This window comes from Hyaena hyaena, unplaced genomic scaffold, assembly GCF_003009895.1.
Source record: "Hyaena hyaena isolate Hyena2069 unplaced genomic scaffold, ASM300989v1 scaffold_333, whole genome shotgun sequence".
In the NCBI taxonomy this organism is placed as follows: domain Eukaryota; kingdom Metazoa; phylum Chordata; class Mammalia; order Carnivora; family Hyaenidae; genus Hyaena; species Hyaena hyaena.
In genome coordinates this window covers 6,837-19,604 of record NW_024080963.1, presented here as the reverse complement: position 1 = coordinate 19,604, position 12,768 = coordinate 6,837, and positions in this window count along the sequence as shown.

Genomic DNA, 12,768 nt, shown 5'->3' with positions numbered 1-12,768 from the left:
TAGAACAAGTTATGATTCTAACATGGGAAAAGGATAAAGTTTTGTCTCTCTTTTTAAAATTTTAAATGTTTTTTTTTTTTTTTTGAGACAGAGAGAGACAAAGTGTGAGCAGGGGAGAGGCAGAGAGAGAGGGAGACACAGAACCCAAACCAGGCTCCAAGTTTTGAGCTGTCAGCACAGAGCCGAATGTAAAGCTCAAACTCACAGATGGCAAGATCATGAGCTGGGCTGAAGTCAGATGCTTAACTGACTGAGCCACCCAGGCAGCCCTTGTCTCTCTTATAACCTTGAATGGAGACTTGTATTTGGAGGGACAATTCGTTGGAGGGGACTGTATTTCTACAAAGCTTTTTGATTTTGCATCGTACCTAAATATACCAATACTAAAGATACTAAGGCCCCACTTTATTCTTCTTAATTAATTAATTAATTTTTTACATGCCAAAGGGACTTTTTTTTTTAAATAGTTTATTGTCAACTTGGTTTCCATATAACACCCAGTGCTCATCCCAACAAGTGCCCTCCTTCATGAACATCTCCCCCCTCCTCCCCCACACCCATCAGTCCTCAGTTTGTTCTCAGTATTCAAGAGTCTTTCATGGTTTGCCTCTCTCCCTTTCCCTCACTATTTCCCCCCTTCTTCTCCCCCTTGGTCCTCCGTTAAGTTCCTCCTAGTCCTCATATACGTGCAAACATATGGTTTCTGTCCTTCTCTGCCTGACTTATTTTGCTCAGCATAACACCCTCAAGGTCCATCCATGTTGCTACATATCGCCAGATTTCATTTTTTCTCATTGCCATGTAGTTTTCCATGGTATAGATAAACCACATCTTCACATCACATCAACTAAGGCTCCACTTTAAATAGAATGCGTTCTTCTGTTACATTCATGACTGGACCAGAGTACATCCTTTGATTGCCAAAGCTTGGGACAAGTTACATAAACTTGTTATTGGAGCATTCTAGGAAACACACAACCACAAGCCTGGGAGGAAGCTGCAGGGTAGACTTTGCTTTCATACAACTGTTATTTACTGACACCCACCAGGGCCAAAATTGAAGTTCACACGTCCTGAGCCACTGGTTCTATATCTTTGGAAGCGTGGTATATAAGGATTCTTCTCAAACTGCTGATTGCTTCCTCGGCTTCTGAACATCTGTGCTGCTCTGTTCTCATGACCATTTTTATTTTGCTTTTTGCCAGCTGAAGATTAACTCAAATCAAAAGGCAATTCATCATGCTCAGTTTTTTCCACATTTATCCCATCGGTGAGGAAAATCCTGCCAGATAGGATGTCATGTGGCCTCACAATTACTGGCCTAGGTAAGAGGCAGTATGTTTGCCATTCCTCAGAAACAGATGTAAGGATAAAAGAAGAGATCTGCTCGTTTCACCTTATTTGCAGTACATTTTTGGATCATTTCGTTTTCGTTGCCCTTTTTAATTTTAACATTTACCCTAGACACCAGTAAAACAAAATGACCTCTCCCTACCCCCACTGAAAGAAAAAGCACTCAAACTTAGTTTTGAAGTCCAGTCGTTCCCAGGCTCATGGGAGCACTGTGCGCACGTGTGTGTGTTTGCCTGCTTTAATATTTCACAGCTTGCCTACATCTAAAAAGAGTTCAAAAACCAGGTGTCAGGAATTGGCTTTTGAGATTTGCTAGTTGTTACCTATGTTAAAATGCTGTGACAGTATTCTGGGCATGCCAAGTGCCATTCATCTTTTATACTGAAGGAATTCTGACCTGTCCCCAAACACCCTCCCCCCCCACTTCCCACCCTCCCCTAGCTCTCCAGTGTCAACAGGATTTCCATTTGTAGCAGAGAAGGGCAGAGGCTGGTCCAGATCAAGAATCTGGGCTTGTGTAACTTGAGCATGTTCCCAAAGCTGATCAAAGGCAGGCAGGCAGGCAGGCAGACAGACAGACAGACACACACACACACACACACACACACTCACAGGATATATTTTTCATCAAAAATAAATACAAGGAATATATCAGTGGATACTGGTTATAAATCATTTACTCTTGGAAAAACACGGCCATATATTTTTTTTAGTTCCCTCAAATACACAAAAAAATCCTGTCAAATTAAGTCAACGTAGACAACAAAAACTTCTTCACACAGTTGACTCTTGAAACACAGGCACAAGATGGTTTTCTAGAGGTCACAGCTCAGAAACAACAAAGGCACTGGCACAGGCTGAGAAAGGGCCTCATCAGTGCTTGTGTGGTAAAAGTACTCTCTACTTCTGTTAAAATTTTATATTGTCTTTCATCGAGGAATCTAATGGTGCATATATATCTACAGGATGTAATTTTTTCCCTTGAGGTGGTCAAGACAGTCACCTGTAATGAGTTACCCAGCAGCCCCTACTGATGATACAGCAATTAGCCAGAAGAGAATAGGAAAATGAAAACTGCAATGCTTGAGAAACACATCTGCTAGTATGCTATCAAGGTAGCATGGTAGAGGATCAGGAAGAAAAAAAAGGAAGAAGGGCAGTGGCCCACTTTTGTTAGCCTCTTTATTTATTTAAGAGAAAGAGAGAGGAGGAGGGGGGGCTCAAGCTCACCTCAAGTGGAGCATCAAGCTCACCCAAAGTGGGACTCAAACTCACAAAACCATGAGATCATGACCTGATCCAAAGTCAGGAGCCCTTCGTAAGCCTCTTTAAAGACCAATATCTACTCTGCACCCCACCTTCACTTTCATGGCCATTTTCACCATGTCACATAAAGCCACACTGTATATTCCACAGAAAACAAAGTGTTGAATGAAACCAATGAAATACTACTTGCTGTAAGACACCATCACTTGGCTAAGAAGTACAGAGCAATTCACAGCAATGTTACATAGTAAACTACTGTGGAAAGTACAAATGCAAAGTCTCTATTTAGCTATGTTCTGAAAGAATGTTACCAATACAATGTTACCCGTGGAGGGGTCACTGGGGAACAAAGCCAACAAGAACACCCAGCTTGGCATGCAGCACTGGGGATGGGTCACAACTGTATGCAAGTGAGAAACAATTGCTACTGCAATTATGTGGTAAAGAAGGAATCTCTCCCAGTTGCTTCTTTTGTGATATATAGCTTTGTGGAAGCTACCTAGCTATTTACCACAATGCCAGAAACCAACATAATTCTTATTTTGCATTTCCTTCTGATAAAATCTAAGAACAAAGGTTAGCAGTAACAACTTTCAAAATAAGACCAGCAGTCGCCCTGATATTCACCCACAGGCAGGGCTGGCGCCTAGTCTGACTGACAGGTATTATGAAATAACGTTAAGATTAACTGTGCCTCAATAAAGGGATGAAAAATACCTTAGAAAAATGAGGCAAAGGGAAAATAAGAAGCTAGGTATTTCAAAAGTTTATATTTTGCTAATAGTAAAGGAGGAATTTTACAAAATAGTTTATTAATAAGTACTAGTGATAAAAATGGAAAACTGTAGCCAACACAAGATGATAGTTTTTTACTTAAGATATAGGATTAAAAAGAAAAAAAAGAAGTGGCATACCCAAGAAGAAAATGGGGTAAAAATAAGAGCCATACCATGTGTAGCAACATGGATGGACCTTGAGGGTGTTATGCTGAGCGAAATAAGTCAGGCAGAGAAGGACAAATACCATATGTTTGCACGTATAGGAGGATTAGGAGGAACTTAACGGAGGAACAAGGGGGAGAAGAAGGGGGGAAATGGTGGGGGAAAGGGAGAGAGGCAAACCATGAGAGACTCTTGAATGCTGACAAAAACTGAGGACTGATGGATGTGGGGGGAGAGGGGGGTGGGCATGGAAGAGGGCACTTGTGGGGATGAGCACTGGGTGTTATGTGGAAACTAATTTGACAATAAACTATTTGTAAAAACAAAAATAAGAGCCATAAAAATAACAAAATTAAGATAAAAAAGCTTAATGGAAGAGGAAAATTTTTCAACAGCTATAATAAAGGTTAATTTCTAAGCAAAATAAAACATTATAAAACATTATAAAATGTTCTTTTTTTTTTTTAATTAAGACATTTAGAGGCATGTGGGTGGCTCAGTCAGTTGAGCATCTGACCTCGGCTCCAGCTGTGATCTCACAGTTCACGAGTTGGAGCCCCGCATCTGGCTCACTGTTGTCCGCACGGAGCCCACTTCAGTTACTTGGACCCTCAGTTCCCTCTCTCTGCCCCTTCCATGCTCGTGCTTCTTAAAAAAAAAATTAAGTCATTAAAAAAAAGTTTTAAATACAACCAACCACCAAAACCCCACTGGATAAATGGATGAGAGGTTCAGAAATTTAATTAAAGAGGACATACAGAAAGTACAAACTGAAAACCAAAAGCAAACCAAAAAAATCCCCAAACATAGAAACACTGCTAGCTAATAATTAAAGAAATACAAATGAAAGGAATTATACCACCATATATTCCAGCAAAGCCTTTTTTTTTTTAAACAATAAAAGTCTTGGAGTTTAGACTAGAAAAATAAGTAAACTCATTTCATGACATTAAAAATAGCACATATCTGGAGAGCCGTTAACCAATGAGAAAACAATACATGTTTGGTGAGTCCAATGTTGTAAATTTATCTATGGATATAATTTTTTAAATGTGCAAAATGTTTACAGTAAAACCTAACTATAAACAATTTAATGCCCTATAATGGGGAAACAGCCAAGCTTATTGGAATGTACTGATGTAACTGAATAATATGATCTCACCAAAAGGATAAATATGATATAGAAATGGGTATTCTCAAGAGAAAGGTAGCACTATGTATGTAATTATATACACATATATATGATACATTTACTGAAGTTACATAAAAATTATTTTTAAATTCATGAATATTGAATATTATGCTGCCATTAAAAAAGATAAATAAAATTAATAAAGAAATATAGAGAAGTATTTATAAAAATATTAAGTAGAAAGATATATACATACACAAATATGTACATTTACATAGGCATGCATATATCACAATGATATAAACATGTACAAGTTTGAAACAAAATTCAGAAAAGAGCTCAAGAATGAGACTGGTTTTTGAGGTGTTTGAGATTTTTATTATAGGCAAATATTTTTCTAATTACAATTTATTCTTTCCCTTTTTTTGTTATGCTCTTAAAACCTGGAGAAAGTAGGGGCACCTAAGTGGCTCAGTCGGTTAACTGTCCGACTTTGGCTCAGGCCATGATCACACGGTTTGTGAGTTCCAGCCCCACGTCGGGCTCTGTGCTGGCAGCTCAGAGCCTGGAGCCTGCTTCAGATTCTGTGTCTCCCTCTCTCTCAGCCCCTCCCCTGCTCACACTTTGTCTCTGTCTCTGTCTCAAAAATAAATAAACTATTAAAAAAAATTTTTAAAAACCTGGAGAAAGTATTTCCCAGTTGACATAGTCTAGATTAGAAGAAACCCCCCAAAAATTATGAGTTTACAGACCTAGATTTCTCAGAAAGGGAATTAGGTGAGTTTATAACTTTATTAAAGGTCACTGATATTTGACTTACATAAGAATCCCTCTCACCGAGAAAATATTCAAGAAAAATATTCAGCCCTTACAATTTTCCTTTCTCTTTGGAAATATGAGTCTAAAACTGATGAATACAGCACTCACTGGTAGTATGCAGAAGTAATATCTATGCAGAGATATTTCTTCTGACTAGCAAGAAACAAAATTATGTGTGTGCAATACATAATCACATAGATACATAGATATACACACATACTATACATACACACAAACGATACACTCAGAGACATACATTCAGAGAGTGACAACCATTTAAGTTAAAATGAGCACTGGTAGATAGCGTGTGTCTTAGGAAGAGCTTTCCTAAAAGCAGCAGATTTCTGAACGCATTCCTCGCCCTGCTCCAGCCACACTGGCTCTGTGTGGGGCTGGTTTCTTGACCATTTGAACATGCTTTGCCTTAGGATCTCTGGCCCTGCATTTTTCTACCTGAAACATTATTTTCTGGTACATTCATAGGCTCAGCCAGAGGTTTTATGCAAAATGTTCAACAACTGGGACATTTTTGGGAAACAAACCATTAGTACTAATATTTGATCAAAAGGATACTGAATATAAAATTCATAAGGCCGTTCAGGTGCCTCCCCACCTGGACCAGCCTGGGTGCCCACACTTCCTTCAGATCTGGGCTCCAAGGTCACCTCTGTGAGGAGGCATTCTCTGACAGCCCTATCTAAAATAGCATCCCTGTCATCATCTCATGACCCTTACCATAACCTGACCATATAGTACATATACATCGGTCAAACTGTCCATATTCCTCCCTAGCATGTAGGTTCCAACAGCAGGGATCTTGCCTGCTCTTCTCCAGGTCATCTGTTACCTTGCAAGTGGTTACCTAGCAAGGGGACTTGCTAACTCTAATGGTCCCTGGTCTAAATTAGTCTGAAATCTTCTGATTTTTGAGTTATCATTAGCAATCAATCACTGTGTGAACCCCTTTCCCCCCTAAGCTCTAGAACATCAAGAATGCTACTTTTCCTTGTTTCTCTGGCTGTTCCTCCTCAATCTCCTTCTCATCACCTTGACCTCTAGGGATTGGCTGGAGCACCCCTGGGCTCAGTTCCTTTGTGTTCTCACCCAGAATCACAGCTGCAAAGAACACCTATAGACTGATGACCCCCTAATTCCTATCTTCGGCCTGAATCTCACTCCTGAGATCCGACTCATTTATGCAAATACCTGCTTGACATCTCCCTTGGATACCTAACAGGCATCTCAAGTTTAACTGATCTCAGATGAACTCCTTGCTTGCCGCCCACCTCCTCCAAGCATGTCCCTCTTAAATCCTCTCTAGCTCAGTAAATATACATTTTTCCATTTGGTGACCAAAACCCTTAATCTTATCTTTGATGCTACTCTTTCCCTCATGCCCCACATCCGGTCTGTTAACAATATGTGTTGATTCATCCTTCAAACTGTATCTAGAATCTTATCACTTCTCAACACCCTGGTCTGAGCTGGCATCATCTCTTATATGGATTATTGCAAGAGCCTCTTAACTGATCTCTCTGCTTCTTTCTTGGTTCTTTTAAATTTATAACAGCATCAGAGCCAGTATGAGCTCATTAAACATAAGTCAGATCATGTCATTCCTTTACTCAAAAAACTCCAAGCTTCCATGTCACCTAGGTATCCTTATTATGGATAGGCTCATTACAGCTGGGGCCCTTGTTCTCTCTCCGGCCTCATCTGCCCCAACTCTCTCCTCTCCCTCATGCTACTCCAACCACCCTGGGTTCCCCTCTCAGCCTCAAACAAGTCAGGAATGCTACTGTCTGAGGGCCTTTGCATGTGCTTTCTGCCTGGAATGCTCTTCCCCACGAGTATGCATCTGGATGGCTCCTTTACGTTACCCAAAGTCACTTCCTTATTGAAGTCTTCCCCAGCCATTCTATCTAAAATTTAAACTTTTGTGGACTATTTTGATTACATAACATTGACTTTGATTATGTTTCCAGTGCTCCTAGTTTAATACAGCATTTTAACCGGAGATGAGGCTTAAGGTGAAAGCACAGTCCAGACCACAGAAGCCCTAATGAACCAGGCAAAACTTTGACCTTCCCTAGAAGGTGAAAAGAAGCCAGCAAGGGCTATTAAGCAGAATCATGATACATCAGAGCTATGTTTTAAAATGATTACTTTGGTATGCTGATTTTCCTTTTAAACAAAGCATAGGGAATATCAAACTATGGGATGTAAAAGAAACCAAAGACAACATTTTCTTAGAGATTACAAGCCTGAAATGTTCTTTGTAAAATTGCTTTCATTTCTATTTATGACTCTGTGACAACCTTACTTTAGTGGTGATGTTCACTAAGTCTTCTTCACAGGGAGCAATTAACTCTAGCTCTTTAACCACTTAGAATTTTATGTTAAAATTTCCCCCTAATGCTCAAAATTGCAAATATTAATGTGAGTAATCAGAAACCCCCAAATGAAGCAAGATTTCACATTTACAGGGAAATCCTTAAATATTAAGCAGTAGGGGCGGGGGTGGGGGGGTGCCCGGTGGCTCAGTTGGTTGACTGTCTGACTTTGGTTCAGGTCATAATCTTGCAGTTCATGAGTTCGAGCCCCACATGGGGCTCTTTCCTGACAGCTCGGAGCCTGGAGCCTGCTTCGGATTCCATGTCTCCCTCTCTCTGCAACCTCCTACTCCCACTCTATTTCTCCTTCTCTCTCTCTCTCTCTCAAAAATAAACACTAAAAAAATATTAAGCTGTATGATAAAATTATAAGTGACATGGGCTCAACTGTGGCCATGCTGAGAGGGAATTTATTTCCCTTATAAAAGAACAGATTCTACTCAACTCCAACAAATCATTGCCAAACTTTTCTATTTTTCAAGAAAAGTCAAAATTCAGATGTTTTTATGAAATCTCCCAAGTTCTGAAATATTGAAATGAAATCAAATCTTTCTACAATTGCATTCGACTCCAGCTGTGCCAATTTTCACTATGCAATGGTTTTGGAGTTCATGCTATCCTGTCCGTCATTTACTTGCTTAGCCTCTCTATGCCTGCCTCAGTTTCCTTAACTATGAAAACCAGATAATAACAATACCTCCTTAAAAAAGGTCTTAGTTAGGAGTAAATTAAATAATAAAAAGTGTTTAACCTAGTGAGTGTCATATATACGAAGTGCTCAAAAAAAGTTACTATTCTCATGATCAGTTTGTCACTGAAAATAAACACTTGGGGATTCTGCCCACTTAAAACAAGAGTTCCTGAGTCTACTCTTGCCTGATAGGCACTCGGTGCAGATCATGATTCTGAGGACTCTACACATAGACAAGGAAAAGGAAGCAGACTGTAAGCCCTTGTCAGTAAAACTAGAATGAGGAAGCAGGGTAAATGTGCAGGGTCAAAGTCAACTTAAGAACACACACCAAAAGTCATCAAATGAGCAAATGGGCATTAGCAAAACCCTAGGTGAAGCTGAAGGTCTTAAGTCAAGGCGCAGTGGGAGGCAGTGGATTATGAGGCACAGCACAGTGTAACTAACACTGAATTAACACAATACAGTGTTAATTAACACAACACAGAACACACAATAAGGCAGAGCAGAGTGTGGGATGAGGCCACACCCACATCGGGTAGTTTCCTCAGGAAAATGAGCACATAAGCAGGTTTCAAAACAGGACATGGGAGGACATTTAAATGGTGGATATATGGGAAAGAAAATTGAGTAGGAAGTTTAGAAAGAGATCGTGGACACATGAAAAAATGCTCAACATCACTCATCATCAGGGAAATACAAATCAAAATCAAATGAGATACCACCTCACACCTGTCAGAATGGCTAACATTAACAACTCAGGCAACAACAGATGTTGGTGACGATGCGGAGAAAGAGAACTCTTTTGCACTGCTGCTGGGAATGCAAACTGGTGCAGCCACTCTGGAAAACAGTATGGAGGCTCCTCAAGAAATTAAAAATAGAACTACCCTGCAACCCAGCAATTGCACTACTAGGTGTTTATCCAAGGGACACAGGTATGCTGTTTCAAAGGGGCACATGCACCCCAATGTTTATAGCACTGCTATCAACAATAGCCAGAGTATGGAAAGAGCCCAAATGTCCATCGATGGATGAATGGATAAATAAGACGTGATATATTTATACATTGGAGTATTACTCTGCAATCAAAAAGAATGAAATCTTGCCATTTGCAATTTTGTGGATGGAACTAGAGGGTATCATGTTAAGCGAAATTAGTCAAAGACAAATATATGACTTCACTCATATGAGGGATTTAAGATACAAAACAGATGAACATAAGGGAAGGTAAGCAAAAATAATATAAAAACAGGGAGGGGAACAAAAACATAAGAGACTCTTAAATATGGAGAACAGAGGGTTGCTGGAGGGGTTGTGGGACGGGGGTGGGCTAAATGGGTAAGGGGCATTAAGGAATCTACTAATAAAACCATTGTTGAATTATACGCTAACTAACTTGGTTGTAAATTTTAAAAATAAATTAAAAAAAAGAAAGAGATCATGGAAGTCATCCAAGTGTATGAAGCCCAGATATTAGACACGTTTTCCTGGCTGGAGTAGAGCTCTAGAAAGGGAATAAGGAGCTGGGGCTTTTAGTCATGAAGGGTCATCATGAGAAGAGAGTCAGTCTGTCAATGGTGATAAAAACGAAAAAGAAATGAGATAAATAATCCAGCCTCATCTCCTCTGCTTAACATTGCCTCTTCAAAATGCTTTCTTCCTCCAAAGGATGATTTGTTAAAAATGTTCCTTTAACATCACACCAAAAGCCTGCTGTCATCAGGGAATAGAGCAGCTCTGTCTGTGAGCACCTGGTCTGTGAGACAATTGAGATGGCCTATATTTATCTACACTGTTTTTCTTTACTCCTTTCAAAAATCGCACATTTGCTGTAAAACCCATATAATGACATTTAAGGGAACTATTTCAAATGAACAAAGTTACTTTAGATTCCCAAAGCTAACACAATTCTTTTCATTTTTATATCTTCTTGTCTAATTTATGTCTTTGAGTCTGCAGATTTGTCAAGTTATCACTGTATATATTTAATCCCATCACCTATTTTGTTAACTAACCACAGGCCCTTACCCAATTGTCCCCTGGGTTTCTACAATCATTATGACTGAAACGTATGCAGGCTAGTTCATCAAGTTGATGCCCTTTTACTTAAGAAAATACAGGCATTTAAATGATGTCCATTCTATTCTATCACAGAAAATGCTACAATACGCGTGATTTTGCACAAAGGTTTTTTTTTCTTTTCTTTTTCTGTTTGTTTTTAACGTTGTTGGGCAATTTCCTCAAGATTAATTCAAAAGAGTAAAAGGCCAAGGCCAAAGGGTAGGAACATTTTTATTTCCCTTTAATCTGCATATATTAAAACGAGCATGATGGATCATCACATTATAATAAGGGATTGTGAACTCTGGATGGATAACCAAAGACACTTAGATTGGAATGTGATTGATACCACCTTACACTTCAGTTTTAAAGATGCTCCATGACCTCATAAAGGTCTGAACGTACTAGAAATCGGCTGTTAATAGAGAACAACTGAATGTCAAGACATGTCTTCCCCACACCTCCCAGCCCCCTTTAACTCTCCCTACAAAGTTAATGTGCTGATAGTAAAGACAGAAGTAGCCACCTTCTCTCTTTGGATAAATTGCCCAGGAGAGATGTGATAGTGAATCTGCAAGCCTCCAAATCTAATAAGAATTATCCACTACTGGGAAATATGAGTAAGGCATAGCTCTGAACTGTATTAGACACTAACATAATAAAAGGATAAGGTGAGTGCACATATCAAATTGAAACTATAAATCATACAGAGCACCAGAAAAACTGTTAAAGCAAATGTTGTAACAAAGAATAAAATCAAGGTTAAAAAACCCAGGCCATTTTATAAAACACTATTACTTTAAAACACAGGTGGAAAAGAAATGTCAATGACGCTATTATTGAAGAGCACAATTAAGTGAAACAACTCTGGCTATAGTTCTAGTTGAGCAATTGGTAATAAATGGTTTGGAAGGAGTAGTGATATGTTTTAATAAAGATGGAGGGCCTTAGGAATAATTACTAAATCTAGCTTCATGCAGGCAGTGTGAAATGAAGATTGGTTGGTCTTGTGGTTAATCTCATCAGGATAAAAGAAGCAGTTCTGGGAGTTTGTCATTTCATTTGACCATCTGGGATAATAAAATAAGTAAAACAATCAGCTGATGCTCAGGACACTAGTTTCTTGGTTTTCTCTCAAACTACTTTCAATGGAAGTTATAGTCAAAAGCTATATAATGTAATATGATTCCATTCCTAGGAGAATGGTGGTTTAGATGCTCTGAAGGGTCTTCTCAAGTATAGAACAAGTAGCATTTAAAAGTTTCATTGCAGCTCTGAACTCACAGTATATAAGAGCAATTTCAGAGATGAAAGCAAACAAAAGATACCGAGGGGTCTGCAAGAGTAGTGTTTTCCTGAGAGTAAATGTTATTGTTAGTGCCACAGTAGGAGACTGGGATATGAAGTAGAGGGGAGCCAGAGAGTCTTTGATTAGTCTGAGATGTTGGGCAGGGGCCAAAATGGTCCTAAGTCAACAAGTCCAATGACAAATACAAAGGGTCTTTGCAGGAAAGTATCCTTACCTTAGTGCTTCTAGTTTTTCAGCTTAACATCAACTAAACCTGAACTCCATCATAGCAAGAGTCAGTAGAAATAAACAACTGAGTTAGATAAGAAGGACCTCATATGGTGGAATAAAAAATAGTTAAGGAAGGCTTCAGAATGTTTTGAAAATTACATTCCAAAAATAACCAAGCAATAGGAGATAATAAAAAAATAATTAGGAGATTAAAAAAATGGAACCTTTAGTGAAAAAGATTAACTTGAGAAATAAAAATATTCTGTTCATGGTTTAATCCAGAGCACACTAGGAAAATACTCCTCTCTATTTCCTGTCTGGGTCCAACATATCCTTTCATTGTTTACATTTTTAAATCACCTTAATAAATATAGAAAAGTGATAAAAGTATTCAATGTACCCATATGGTAATTTCAAGAGAAAATGAGTTTAATATTATTAAAAAGTATTAAATTATTTTTTTCAGAATGTCTCTTAGAAATAATGGGTCATGAGGTATCAATTCTTAAAAATAGTTAAGAAACTCAAATGCTAAAATTGAGTAAAATGGGCACTGAGGATTACGGCACCATTTAAACACAGCTGAAGAC